Source organism: Chrysochloris asiatica, unplaced genomic scaffold (assembly GCF_000296735.1).
Source record: "Chrysochloris asiatica unplaced genomic scaffold, ChrAsi1.0 scaffold00171, whole genome shotgun sequence".
Taxonomy (NCBI): Eukaryota; Metazoa; Chordata; class Mammalia; order Afrosoricida; family Chrysochloridae; genus Chrysochloris; species Chrysochloris asiatica.
The window spans coordinates 2,309,273-2,322,173 of NW_006408689.1; the positions used below are offsets into that span (position 1 = coordinate 2,309,273).

General features: G+C 39.0%; 1 pseudogene; it reads right to left on the reverse strand.

Moving 5' to 3' along the window:
* Window positions 1–2,852: 2,852 nt before the first annotated feature.
* LOC102827064 lies at window positions 2,853–4,081 on the reverse strand (annotated as a pseudogene).
* Window positions 4,082–12,901: the final 8,820 nt, after the last annotated feature.

Consider the following 12,901-nt stretch of genomic DNA (forward strand, 5'->3'; position numbering starts at 1 on the left):
ACAACAACAACAACAACAACAAATGATTTCTGCAGTTTGTTGAGTCACTTCTCTTTGGAATGGACATAAGTATGGATCTCTTCCAATTAATTTCCCAGATAGCTGTTTTACAAATTTCCTGGAATAGATGAGTGAGTGCATTCAATGTTGCATCAGCTTTTTTGAAAGATTTTGATTTGTATTCCATAATTTCCCAGTACCTTGTTCTTTGCCAGTGCGTTCAGTGCACCTTGGACTTTTTCCTTCAGGATCATTGGTTCTTCATCATCTGCTACCTCTTGAAATGTTCAAACATCGACCATTTCTTTTTGGTAGAGTGACTCTCTGTATTCTTTCTTTTGATGCTTTCTGCATCATTCAATATCTTGAACATGTTGTTGTTGTTGTTAAGTGCTGTTGAGTCGCTTCCAACCCATATTGGCCCCATATATGGGTTCTGAGGAGCGTCTAGTGGATTTGAGTGATCGAACTTGCAGTTTAAACTGACCTTTGCAACTCATCTCATTATGCTGCCACACCACACCAGGACTCTATTTTGCCTATTAATCCTTTAATATCTCAAGTCAAGACTTGAACTTTTTCTTCAGTGCTTTCAGCTTGAGAAATGTTGAGTGTGTTCTTCCTTTTGGTTTTCTAGCTCAAGGTCTTTTGCACATTTCTTTACAATATTTCTCTTCAGCTCTCTATTGGCGTTAGCATCTCTATGCTGGAAAGCAGGTTTCAGAGTCTCTTCTGACATCCATTTTGATCTTTTCTTTCTTTCTTGTCTTTTTTAATGACTTTCAGCTTTCCTCCTATATGATGTTCTTGATGTCTTCCTACAACTCTTCTAGGTTGCAGTCATTACTGTCTAATGTGCCAAATCTGTTCTTGAGATGATGTCTAAATTCAGATGTTGAGGTCATATTTTGTCTCTTGTGGACTTGTTTTAATTTTCTTTAGCTGCAGCCTGAACTTGCATATAAGCAATTGTGGTCTGCTCCTTGTCTTGATTTGGTTGACATATAGATCTTTTCCACCGTCTCTTTCCACAGATGTAGTCCATTTGATTTCTGTGTATTCCATCAGGTGAGCTCCATGTGTATAGTCATCTTTTATGTATGTAATGAAGAAGCATGTGTAATGAAGAAGCCATTGGTCTTGCAAATTTCTATAAAAAATCTCAGCATTATTTCCTTCATCAAGGTAATATTTTCAAACTATTGATCCTTCTTCTTTGTTTCCAACCTTAGCATTCCAGTCACCAGTAATTATCAATACATCTTGATTGCATGTTTGATCAAATTCAGACTGAAAAATTTGGTTGAATTCTTTAATTTCATCAGCACTGGCTTTAGCAGTTGGTGTGTAAATTTGAACAATAGTTTTATTAACGGGTCTACTTTGTTGTTGTTGTTAAGTGCCATTGAGTCGGTTCCGATCTATAGCGACCTTGCATAAGGTTTCCAAGGAGCACTTGGTGAGCTTGAACCGCCAACTTTGCAGTTTAAATGGCTTTGCAGTCTGGTGCATTAATCCACAGCGCCACACCAGGATTCCTGGTCTACCTTGTAGGCATATGGGTATTATCCTGTCAGAGACAGTGTTGTGCTACAAGATTGGTCTTGAAATGTTCATTTTGGTGATGAATGCAACCCCATTCCTCTGCAATTTGTCATTCCCAGCACAGTAAACTGTATGATTGTCAGATTCAAAATGGCCAGTGCTAGTCCATTTCAGCTTACTAATGTCTAGAATACTGATCTTTTTGTATTCCATTTCATTTTTGACAGTTTCCAATTTTCTTAGATTCATACTTTGTACATTCAAGGTTCTGATGATTAATGGATGTTTACAACTGTTTCTCCTCATTTTGAGTAGTGCCACATCAATTAACGAAGGTCCCAAAAGCCTTACTTCATTTGTGTCATCATAGTCAACTCTGTTTAATGGAGGCAGCTCTTCCCCAGTTTATATTGAGTGCCTCCCAGCCTGTAGGGACTCATCTTCTGGCACTGTATCAGGCAATATTCTGGTGCTTTTCATCATGTTTTCAATATTTAATATTCTGGAGCTGAGAGTGTTCTCCTGCTTTTCCTATATTTTCAGTGACTAAATATTCAGAAGTACTCCAACTCTTCTCCTTCCTAGTCTAAACCCTAGATTCCTGGGTTTAGAGACGAATTTAAAAAATAAGTATTTTTTAGAACATTTTTAACACTTAAGTCGTTTGTGGGAAAACCATTCCAAAATTTGCTTAATGTGAAAATAAAGAAGCTGACTTACTTAAAAAATTTATATGAGTATATTATAAAACAAAACACCATTTCACATTCCATAGATAAGATATTTTACACAAAACCTGTGAAGACAAAACTATAGTTTTGAAGTCCTGAAGGATAAACTGTTTCTGAGATGAAAATACGTTCCCTGTTTCTCAAGGAGATCTCAGTAAATGTTAGAGAATTGGTAAGGACATATTGATGCAAACTAAAAATTGCTTTTGGATTATTTGGAAGTATTGAGAAAGAACTGAAAATAGAACAGTTTTCTCACTATATGAGTTAGTGTTATTTAATACTGTGCTCATAAAATATTTCATCTCATCATCTTTTGTAGCCTGAGTCAGACTTGTTTGGAAACCTTTTATTGTAGCCATATAATAACCAAATAGCTGGCAGTGAATTCAAAAGGTCAGTATAGGTTTCTAGAATGCCAATCGTGTTTTTGTTTTTCTGATAATCAACTCCCAAATTTTATGCTTAGCCTGTCTACTTCTATCAGCTTCTTGGCATATTGAGAATCCGCAAAACAATCTTTTCAGTCAATTGTGCACTTGGGAGTCTAGAAAGCTCTTGAAGAATCCTGGCAAGTTACATATAGCCCATGTTACTTTGGGTTTCCCATCTCTTCTTTGTTTCAAATCCCCATGAAAGTTTCTTCTTTTCTCGACCCACCTGTGAATTTTCAGTCTCCTTTGTGGCTTTCACAAAGTTGTGGCAGGCAATTGCTTTGGCAATTTTAACACCAAGCTCTCGAGTAGCCAGCTGGTTGCTGAGTTCCTCAGCCTTGTCAATAGTCCACTCTCCCACAGCCATGGTCGATGTTCTTTTCAAGACCTGACTTGCCAACATTTTTCTTTCTCACAGGGGGAGTCAAACCTATCATTGGCTCCCAAACACTGAGTTAGTTCCTTCCCCTGGGCTTCATTTGAGGCTTGTTTTCTCTGAGCTACCTCATCACTCTTCACTTCACCTTTTCCAGAGCGTCTTCCTCTTTTCCTCTTGAATTTTGAGGCTGACGTTTTCTGTTCAGAATGAGTTTTGTGCAATTCTTGAAATTTATTCCACACGTGCACAGAAATCCCAGCAGGGCACTCTTCATACACATTTGTATTTGCCTCACGTTCAGTTTTCAGTCCATCTGTGGGGAAAGTGGGAATTTGTGTGTTTCTGGTCACGTGATCTTTTGCTTCTTCCTGTAGGTGAAGTCTGGAGTTCTCTGATGTGGCCTCTTCGTCTTCAGAATTTGACTCCACATCACTTTCATTTAGGCCAGGAGGCAGCAGCCCAGTCCACTTCTTCTTGGGTTCAAAACAGCAAGGGGATGACTCTAGAAAGATACACCTTTTCTTGTTTGGCTGCACCCCGGATATTGCACCCCGGGAATTATGCTCCAAATCACCAAACGGGAGGAACACCCTACGCTCGGGGCACAGGACTTACTGCGGCAATCTCCGGTGTAGGATGTTAGCCTGTTGGCATTTCCATGGACAGGAGCTGTTTTCCAGGATACAGCGATTGTTAACAAGAGCCTGTTTCCTGGATGTGGGGCTGACGAGGCCCCACTGAGACTGGGTAGGACAGAAAGTCTCTCCCACTATCAGACTGGGGAAGGCCCGGTGACATTTCTTCTGAGGCCAGCCCCACCTATGCTTCCAGGGCCTTAGCTGGCCTGGTGACTTGTCTAGGCCACTCCGAAGAGGCTCAGCGGGAAGCTGTGAGGCCACCCACTTCGGCTCTCTCGTCTGCCCGTATGGTTCCTTCCCGCACCCTTCACATCCGAGCCGGAGCCATCCGGAATCAGGCTCACAATAAACCATACTCACTGGCTGGGTCATGTGTATTTTTTGAGCAGGGCACTATGTATGGTGAATACAAACAAAACAAAATAATATTGTAGTGGAGGGTTTGTGTGTGTGTGTGAATTTGAGTTTTGGGATGAGGACTAAATTGACAAGTGTGATGTATGACTGTGATTAAAATGTTAAGCATCTAGGGATTCAGAACGAAGAACCATCGTTCTTAGATGTGGTTGCCTGGAAAAGCTTCATGGGAATGTTTCTGGTGCTTGAAAGACATGTATGTTTTGGGTTGGCAGGCAAGTGGAAAGTACATTTCCAAAGAGATGGGGTACAAGTCAGAGCTTTAGTGTGGGTTTACACGCAGAGCCCATAAATACAAGTTAGATTTAAGCATGTGAGAGAGTTAGTTAGGAAAGGCCAAGTGTTTAAACTGTATGGGGGTTTGATGTATTTGAAAGATGGCAGATGTTTCTGGAACTAGAGCTGGTATCAGTTTGACTAAAAATGTTAGGAAGATGTACCTGGTGATTGGGTTTTAGGATGCACTGAAATAGGTAGCACTAAAAAGGATCTGGTGGTTATAGAATGATGAAGAAACCTAAGTTAAGGTCAAGAAGATAAAAAGATTCATTTGTGGTCTGTAAAAGCATGATCATCATGGTTTGAGGAAACACAAAGAAGAGAGAAAAATTAAACAGAACTTCATATTTGGGGGCTACTGTGAAAGGGGAATCTGTAAAGCAAGAAAGGTTGAGTGAGGGAGATTTTTGTGTTCTTGCTGGAATGTGAATTTGAAGGGTTATGTTCAAGTTTGACTGATGGCAGCTAAAATTAACTTTAGCCCTCATATAAAAAGCCAAACCAAAAATTCAAGTCTCCTTTCTGTATAAGGGCAAATACTAGGGAACGGATTCTTATAGTCCCTCAAAATATAAAGAGAAAAAGGAAAAGATGATGGAGTTATCATTGATCAGATTCCCTTTCTCAGTTCTGCCATGTCTTGTACTGGGAGATCTATGTACACTTAGTATTTAACTATTGCAACACTGAGAAATAGGTGATAATGAAACCATGGTTCAAAAATCTTAGGGGATATTTATAGTTAGGATAAAACAGAAGACAGAAGTATCAGGAATGAAAAAAAGGAAGAAAATGAGGAAAGAAAAGTTTTAGGGATGTTATTATAGAAAAGTATTTCAAGAAAGAGGTATTTCTGACTGTGTCTTACCACAAATCCCTTGGGGAATCAAATATTATATTGAATAAAATAATGAGGCAGTGTCTAGTGCATTAGACTTGATCTTTACCAGTAAAATAATATTAACTTTGGTAGTCTGACTGGTGTATTTGCTCTTTTCTTTTTTTCCTAAGTATAGACTTTCATAAGAAATAAAAATGACCCATTTCATTTGGAACTTTTAAGTGGTCTGAATGGGATCCAGGTGAGGGAAAAGATGCCAAGTGGCTCACAGCTCGAGAGTGATTCATCCACTCTGGTTTCACTCATTTCAGGGAAGTTGCAGTCCAAACTTGGCCACAGTGTTAGCATTCCAAACGGAATGTAAACACTCCAATCTGTGATCAGAATAGATAGACTTTCTGAAGAATAGTCCTTAGATACATACTCAGAAATGCCAGAATTTCAATCATGGAATCAGACAGTCTTCACCCATTTTAATGAGAGGTTTTCCTTCCAGGCTCCAGGAAGCAAGGCACATACTATACCTCTTGGAGGACTTGGAAATATGGCAAGGAGCCATGATGATGCAGTGAGTTAAGTGTTGGGCTGCTAACCAAAGGGTCGGCAGTTAGAATCCACCATTCACTCAAAGGGAGAAAGATCAAGAAGTCTGTTTCCATAAAGATTATAGCCTCAGAAACCCTATGGGTCATTATGAGTTGGAATCAACTTGATGGCAGTGGATCTGGTTTTAACTGTTTCAGAGGTTTTAACTGCTTTGGACTATACAGGATACTTAGAACATAAAGGTAGAGGACAGGAAGCTCTTGCACCAACCCTGGGAGGGTGAGACAGCAAATTTTTGTTGTTAGGTGCTGTGGAGTTGGTTCCAACTCATAGTGACCCTATCTATGCACAATAGAATGAAACACTGCCTGATCCTGTGCCATGCTCACGATTGTTATGTCTGAACTCACTCTTGCTACCACTGTGTCAACTTATCTCATTGAAGGTTTTCCTCTTTTTCACTGACCCTCCATTTTACAAGCATGAAGTCCTTCTCTAGGAACTGGTCCCTCTTGATAACGTGTCCGAAGTAAGAGAGACAAGTATTGCCATCCTGGCTTTTAAGGAGCATTCTGGCTAAACTTCTTCTAGCACAGATTGTTTAGTCTTCTGGTACTTTTAATGTTCAGCTCCAACACCCTAATTCAAATGCATAGATTCTTCTATGGTCGTCCTTATTCATTATCCAACTTTCACATGCATTTCAAGCGACTGAAAATACTGCGGCTTGATTCAAGCACACCTTAGTCCTCAAACTGACATCTGTGCTCTTCAACCCTCTAAAGAGGTCTTGTGCAGCAGATTTGCCTAATGCAGTATGACATTTGATTTCTTAACTGCTGCTTCTGTGAGTGTTGATTGTGGATACAAGCAAAATGAAGTCTTTGACAACTCAATCTTTTCTTCATTTATAATGATGTTCTTTGTTAACCCATTTATGAGGATTCTTGTTTTCTTTACATTGAGGTGCAATCCATATTGATTTTCATCAGGAAATATTTAAGTCCTCTTCGATTTTAGCAAACAAGGTTGTATCATCTGCATATTGCAGGTTGTTAATGAATCTTCCTCCAATCCTGATGCCATGTTCCTCTTCATATCCAGTTTCTTGGACTATATTGGCTTAGCATACAGAATGAATAACTATGGTGAAAGAATACAAACCTGGCACACACCTTTCTTGATTTTAAATCATTCAGTGTTCCCTTGTCCTATTTTAGCAACTGCCTCTTGGTCTATGTACAGGTTCCTCATGAGCACAATTAAGTGTTCCAGAATATTCATTCTCTGCAATGTTGTTCATATCTTTTCATGACCCACACAATCAAAAACATTTGTGTAGTCAATAAAGCACAGGTAAACATCTTTCTGGTATTCTCTGCTTTCAATCAAGACCCATCCGAGTTCAGCAATGGTATCCCCTAATTTCATGTCTTCTTCTGAATCTGGCTTGAATTTCTGGCTTCTCTTTTTCAATGTACTGTTGCAACAGTTGCAAATTTTTACTTCTATGTGATATTAATGATATTGTTCAATGATTTCTGCATTTCACTGGGTCACTTTTCTTTTGAGTGGGCACAAACATGGATCTCTTTCAATCAGTTGGACAGGTAACTGTCTTCTAAATTTCTTGGCAAAGATGATTGAGTGCCTTCAGTGCTGTACCAGTTTGTTGAATAATATCAGTGTGTATTCAGTCAATTCCTGAAACCTTGCTTTTGCTGAAGATGATTTAAAAAGGTTGCAGCCGTACATGGACCAGAAATTCTCTCTGGATTCAGAAGAGGAGGGAGAACTAGGGATATCACTGCTGACGTCAGATTGATCTTGACTGAAAGCAAAGAGTTCCAGAAGGATGTTTACTTGTGGTTTATTGACTATATAAACAAAGGCGTTTGACTATGTGGATCACTACAAAAAGTGAGTACCAAACATTCCTCCCCCAACCCTCTTTATTCAGCTGTGTGCCATAATTTATTGCAATGGCTACAATGAACTCAGACTTCATACTCACAGTTATGGGGTTTATTAGGGAAGTTAACAGGTTACATGTCAGGACTAGAAATGCTCAATCTTCTAATCAGGCAATTCTATGCAGAGTTGCTATGAGTTGGAACTTACTGCCTGGCTCACAACTACCACCATCACCACCATAATTGCTTCACAGCTGTGAATTCACTGGACTCCATTTTGGCATCATGCGGATGGTTTCCCTCACTCAGGTGATTTGTCTTTGCCTTGTCTTTGTCCTACTTAAGGTTTAACAAAGAAATCTCTATAGAATGTCTGTGAATTTGGAAGCTTTTTGTCATTGGAACAGTACCATCAGACTTCACTATTATGCTACTGCTAAATGCCGTCTAGTCAGTTGCAATTCACAGTGACCCTGTATAGGGTTTTCAAGGTGTAACTGGTGGGTTTGAACCACCAACCTTGAGATTCAATTCGGCTTTGAGGTCCAAAGGACACTTGTGTCATTATTGTCTCCCTGTAAAACCAAGGTTTATTGGAGCACACTTGAGGCATTTGGTGCACACTGGCATATCTGGTTCAATGGCTAAAGCAGTGAAATATTTCTGGTGAATGAATGACCTCAGAGTATTCCTTCTATTTTACACACCCCATCCTTTCCCCTATGGACTCCACAACTATGTGCAGAGTAATGCACTCAGGACACTGCCTCAGCACTTTGGCCTAGGACCATTCTGTTTAGTTGTTTTGTGGGACACAGGTTTGAACTATCAAACTTGTGGTTAGCAGTCAAGTGCTTATCTTATAGTGTCACATGAGGAGTATACTAAGAATTCAAAACTCACTTTAAATTGCCCTTTGCAACAAAAATGTGTATGTGTGGGTATGTTTGTGTGTTTCATTAGGGTTTGATTGCTTTATAGCCATAGCTTTAAAGTGGAATGATATTTCCATGCTCAATAATTCAGGATGTGTTCCTCTTTTCATTGTCTCCACTTATGTGCTCCGCATGTCTCCTTTCCTGATTCACTTTCTGCTGTCCTTGCACAACCTCTCAGCACCCTTTCTTATAACCAAGCAACTGTGCAATAGCACATTGTATTTTAGCAAGCCTTTGTTATTCTGTATTCTTTGGATTCTTTCTCAGAAGACCCCATTTGGCAGTACCAGTTTCCTTTTCTGAGTTGGGGAATCATAATCTTAAAAGTTCACTAATTTATTCAATAAATATTTATTGAGCTCCAAGCATGTGCCAGGCACTGTACCAGATAGGCACTTAAATAAATAATACATTATCAGTGCTTTTAAGAAATTTGGAGTCTAGTGGGAGGAGATAAGCAAGTGAATCAATGATTACTTTATGTAATAATAAGAGGAATGAAAGATCTACTCATAAAGAAAGATATGTGGAGACAAGGAGAAGAGACATCTAAATCGGATTGCTGAGTTTTTATGGCTCCTTTACTTGTCCTCTTATTACAAAGATCACCCTGTGTCATTATTGTTGTTGCTTTTAAATTCTGTGGAGTTGGTTTTCACTTATTTGTTGTTGTTGTTAGGTGCCATCGAGTTGGTATAGACTCATAGTGACCCTATGTACAACAGAACAAAACACTGCTAGGTTCTGGGACAACCTCACAATCACTGCTATGCCTGAACCCATCACTGCTGCTTCTGTGGCAAGCCATCTCTTTGGTGGTTTTCCTCTTTTTCTCTGACCATGCACTCTACCAAACATGATATCCTTCTCAAGTGACAAATGCAATATGTTGTTTGACTTCTTGACTACTGCTTCCATGAGAGTTGATGGTTAATCTAAGCAAAATAGTCTTTGACAACTTCAATCTATTTTCCATTTATATGGATGTTGTTTATTGGTCCACTGGTGAGGATTTTTGTTTTCTTTACATTGAGGTGCAGTCCATATGGAAGGCTGTGGTCTTTGATCTTCATCAATAAGTATTTTAAGTCCTCTTTGCTTTCAACAAGCAAAGTTGTATCATTTGCATATCACAGGTTCTTAATGAGTCTTCCTCCAACCCAGATGTTATCTTTTTCTTCATATAATCCAGCTTTTCCAATTACTTGCTCAGGGTAGAGATTGAATACGTATGGTGAAAGAATACAATCCAGGAGTACACCATTCCTAATTTTAAACCATTCAGTGTTCCTTTGTTCTGTCTGAACAACTGCTTCTTGGTCTATGTACAGGTTTCTCAGAGCACAATGAAGTGGTCCAGAATACTCAGCCTTCGCAATGTTGTCCATAGCTTGTCATAATCTACACATTGAAAGCATTTGCGTAATCAATAAAGCACAGGTAAATATTTTTCTGGTATTCTCTGCTTTCAGCCAAGATCCATCTTATGTCAGCAATGATATCCATGGTTCCATGCAGGTCTTTGTACATTTCGTTATAATATTTGACTTTGTCTTCTCGAACTGACCTTTGAAATTTTCTGTTCAGGTTTTATACCTCCTCACTTCTTCTATTTGCTTTCGCATCTCTACACTAGAAAGAAAGTTTCAGAGTCTCTTTTGACATTCATTTTGGTCTTTTCCTCCTTTTTGTATTCTTAATGACCTTGTGCTTTCTTCCTGTATGGTGTTCTTAATGTCATCCCATAACTCTTCTGATCTTTAGTCTGTTCTTCAGATGATCTCTAAATTCAGGTAGGATGTATTCAAGGTCATATTTTGGCTTTCATGGACTTATTTTAATTTTATTCTGCTTCAGCCTTAATTTGCTGACGAGCAATTGATGTTCTGTTCCCCAGTCTACCCCTTACCTTGTGTTGACTGATGATATGGACCTTTTCCACAGTCTCTTTCCACAGATGTAGTCAATTTGATTTGTGGATATTCCATCTGGTGAGGTCCATGTGTATAGTCATCTGTTATGCTGTCTAAAGAAGGTATTTGAAATGAACAAATCATTGGTTTTGCAGAATTGTATCATGTGTTCTCCAGCATCATTTCTATCACCAAGACAATATTTTCCAACTACTGATCCTTCCTCTTTGTTTCCAACCTTTGTAATCCCATCACTAGTAATTATCAATACATCTTGATTGCAATTTAGTCAATTTCAGACTGAAAAATTTGGTAGAATTCTTCAATTTCATCATCACTGGCTTTAGTGGTTGTTGCTTAATTTGAATAATAATTGTATTAACTTGTCTGCCTTGTTGGCATATGGATATTATCCTATCACAGACAGTGTTGTACTTCATGACAGATCTTGATATGTTTTTGTTAATGATGAATACATCGCTATTCCTCTTTAATTTGTTATTCCTGGCATAGTAAATCATGTGATTCAACCCACTAATGCCTAGGATATCGATGTTCATGTCTTCCTTTTCATTTTTGACAATTTCCAATTTTCCTAGATTGATATTTCATACATTCCATGTTGAAATGATCTTTTGAGTTATGGTGTTGGAGGAGAATATTGAAAGTGTCATGGGTTGCCAAAAGAACCAACAGATCTGTGTTGGAAGAAGTGCAGCTAGAGTGCTCTGGATATATTATCAGGAGGGACCAGTCACTGGAAAAGGATATCATGTTTGGTAAGGTGGACGGTCAGAAAAAAAGAGGAAGATCCCCAGCGAGATGGATTGGCAAAGTGGCAGCATTGATGGGCTCAAGCTTGGCAGCAATTGTGAGGTTGGCCCAGAATTGGGCAGTGTTTTGTTGTGTTGTGCATAGGGTCGCTATGAGTCAGTTCTGACTTGATGACACCTAGCAACAACAGCAAGTTCTGGTTATTAGTGGATTTTTACAGCAGTTTCTCTTCATTTTAAGTTGTGCCTCATCAGCAAATGAAGGTCCTGAGGACTTTACTTCATTCGAGTCATCATGGTCAACTCTACTTTGATGAGGCAGCTCTTCTCCAGTCACATTTTGAGTGCCTTCCAACCTGAGGGACTCATGTTCTGGCACTATATCTGAAAACATTCTGGTGTTCTCATCATTTTTCAATATCAAGTCACCTGTTATTGACAGTGTTCCCTTGCTATTCATAATGTTTTAAGAGACTAAATAGTTGGAATTAGTCCATCTCTCCTTCTTCCTAATCTGTTTTTTCTGGAACCTCAGCTGAAATCTGTCCACCTCGGGTGACCTTGTTGGCATTTAAAATGCCCTTGGCATAACTTCCAGAATCATAGCAACACACAAGTCACCATAATACTACAAACTGACAGACGAGTGTTGGTCTGACTCATAGCGACCTTGTATAAGGTTTCTGAGCCTGTGGGTTTGAACTGCCAACCTTGTGATTCAAAAAGAACTTGTAGTCCACAGGACACCTGTGCCATTATTGTTTTTGTTGTTAAGTGCTGTTGAGTTCGTTCTGATCCATAGAAACCCTGTCTACGGTTTCTGAGGAGGGGCTAGTGAGCCTGAACTGCTGACTTTTTGGTTCAAACAGATCTTGTAGTCTAGCGCATTTACCTGCAGTTCCACACCAGGACTCCTGTGTCATTGGACTCCTCCCTGTCAAACAGTATTGTAGCACACCTGTAGCATAGTTGGTACACACTGGTGTGTCTGGCTCAATTTTTATAATAGTGAAATATTTCTGTTATGGTTGATGAATGATCTCAGAGTATTTATTGCTTCTACTTTAGATACCACATCTTTTTCCCCAAGGTCTCCACAATTATGTTCAGTGTAGGGCACTCAGAACATTGCCTCAGCCCTTTGGCCTAAGACCATTCAATTAGTTGTTGTGTGGGGCATAGATATTTTGAGTAACCTTTCTCGGTATTGGACATTTTGTCCATTGTACTCTTAGCACTCAGCACAAGGTTACTATATAACCAATGCTCAATAAAGATTAGTTGAACATTTAATAAATACATTAATTACTAGGAGTTCAGGGATGGGATGGTTAGTAGCTCAGGTTTGTTGGATCAAGTAAGTCTTTAGCCAGAGTTATGAAAATCTTTATTATTTTTATTATTAGTAGAATTAATGTAAATAATTTAATTTTATGAAAAAATTTAAAAAGTATAAAGAAGAAAATAACAATCAACTATTATACTACCTGGATTCAGAAGAGACCGTGGAACGAGAGATATCATTGCTGATGTCCGATGGATCTTGGCTGAAAG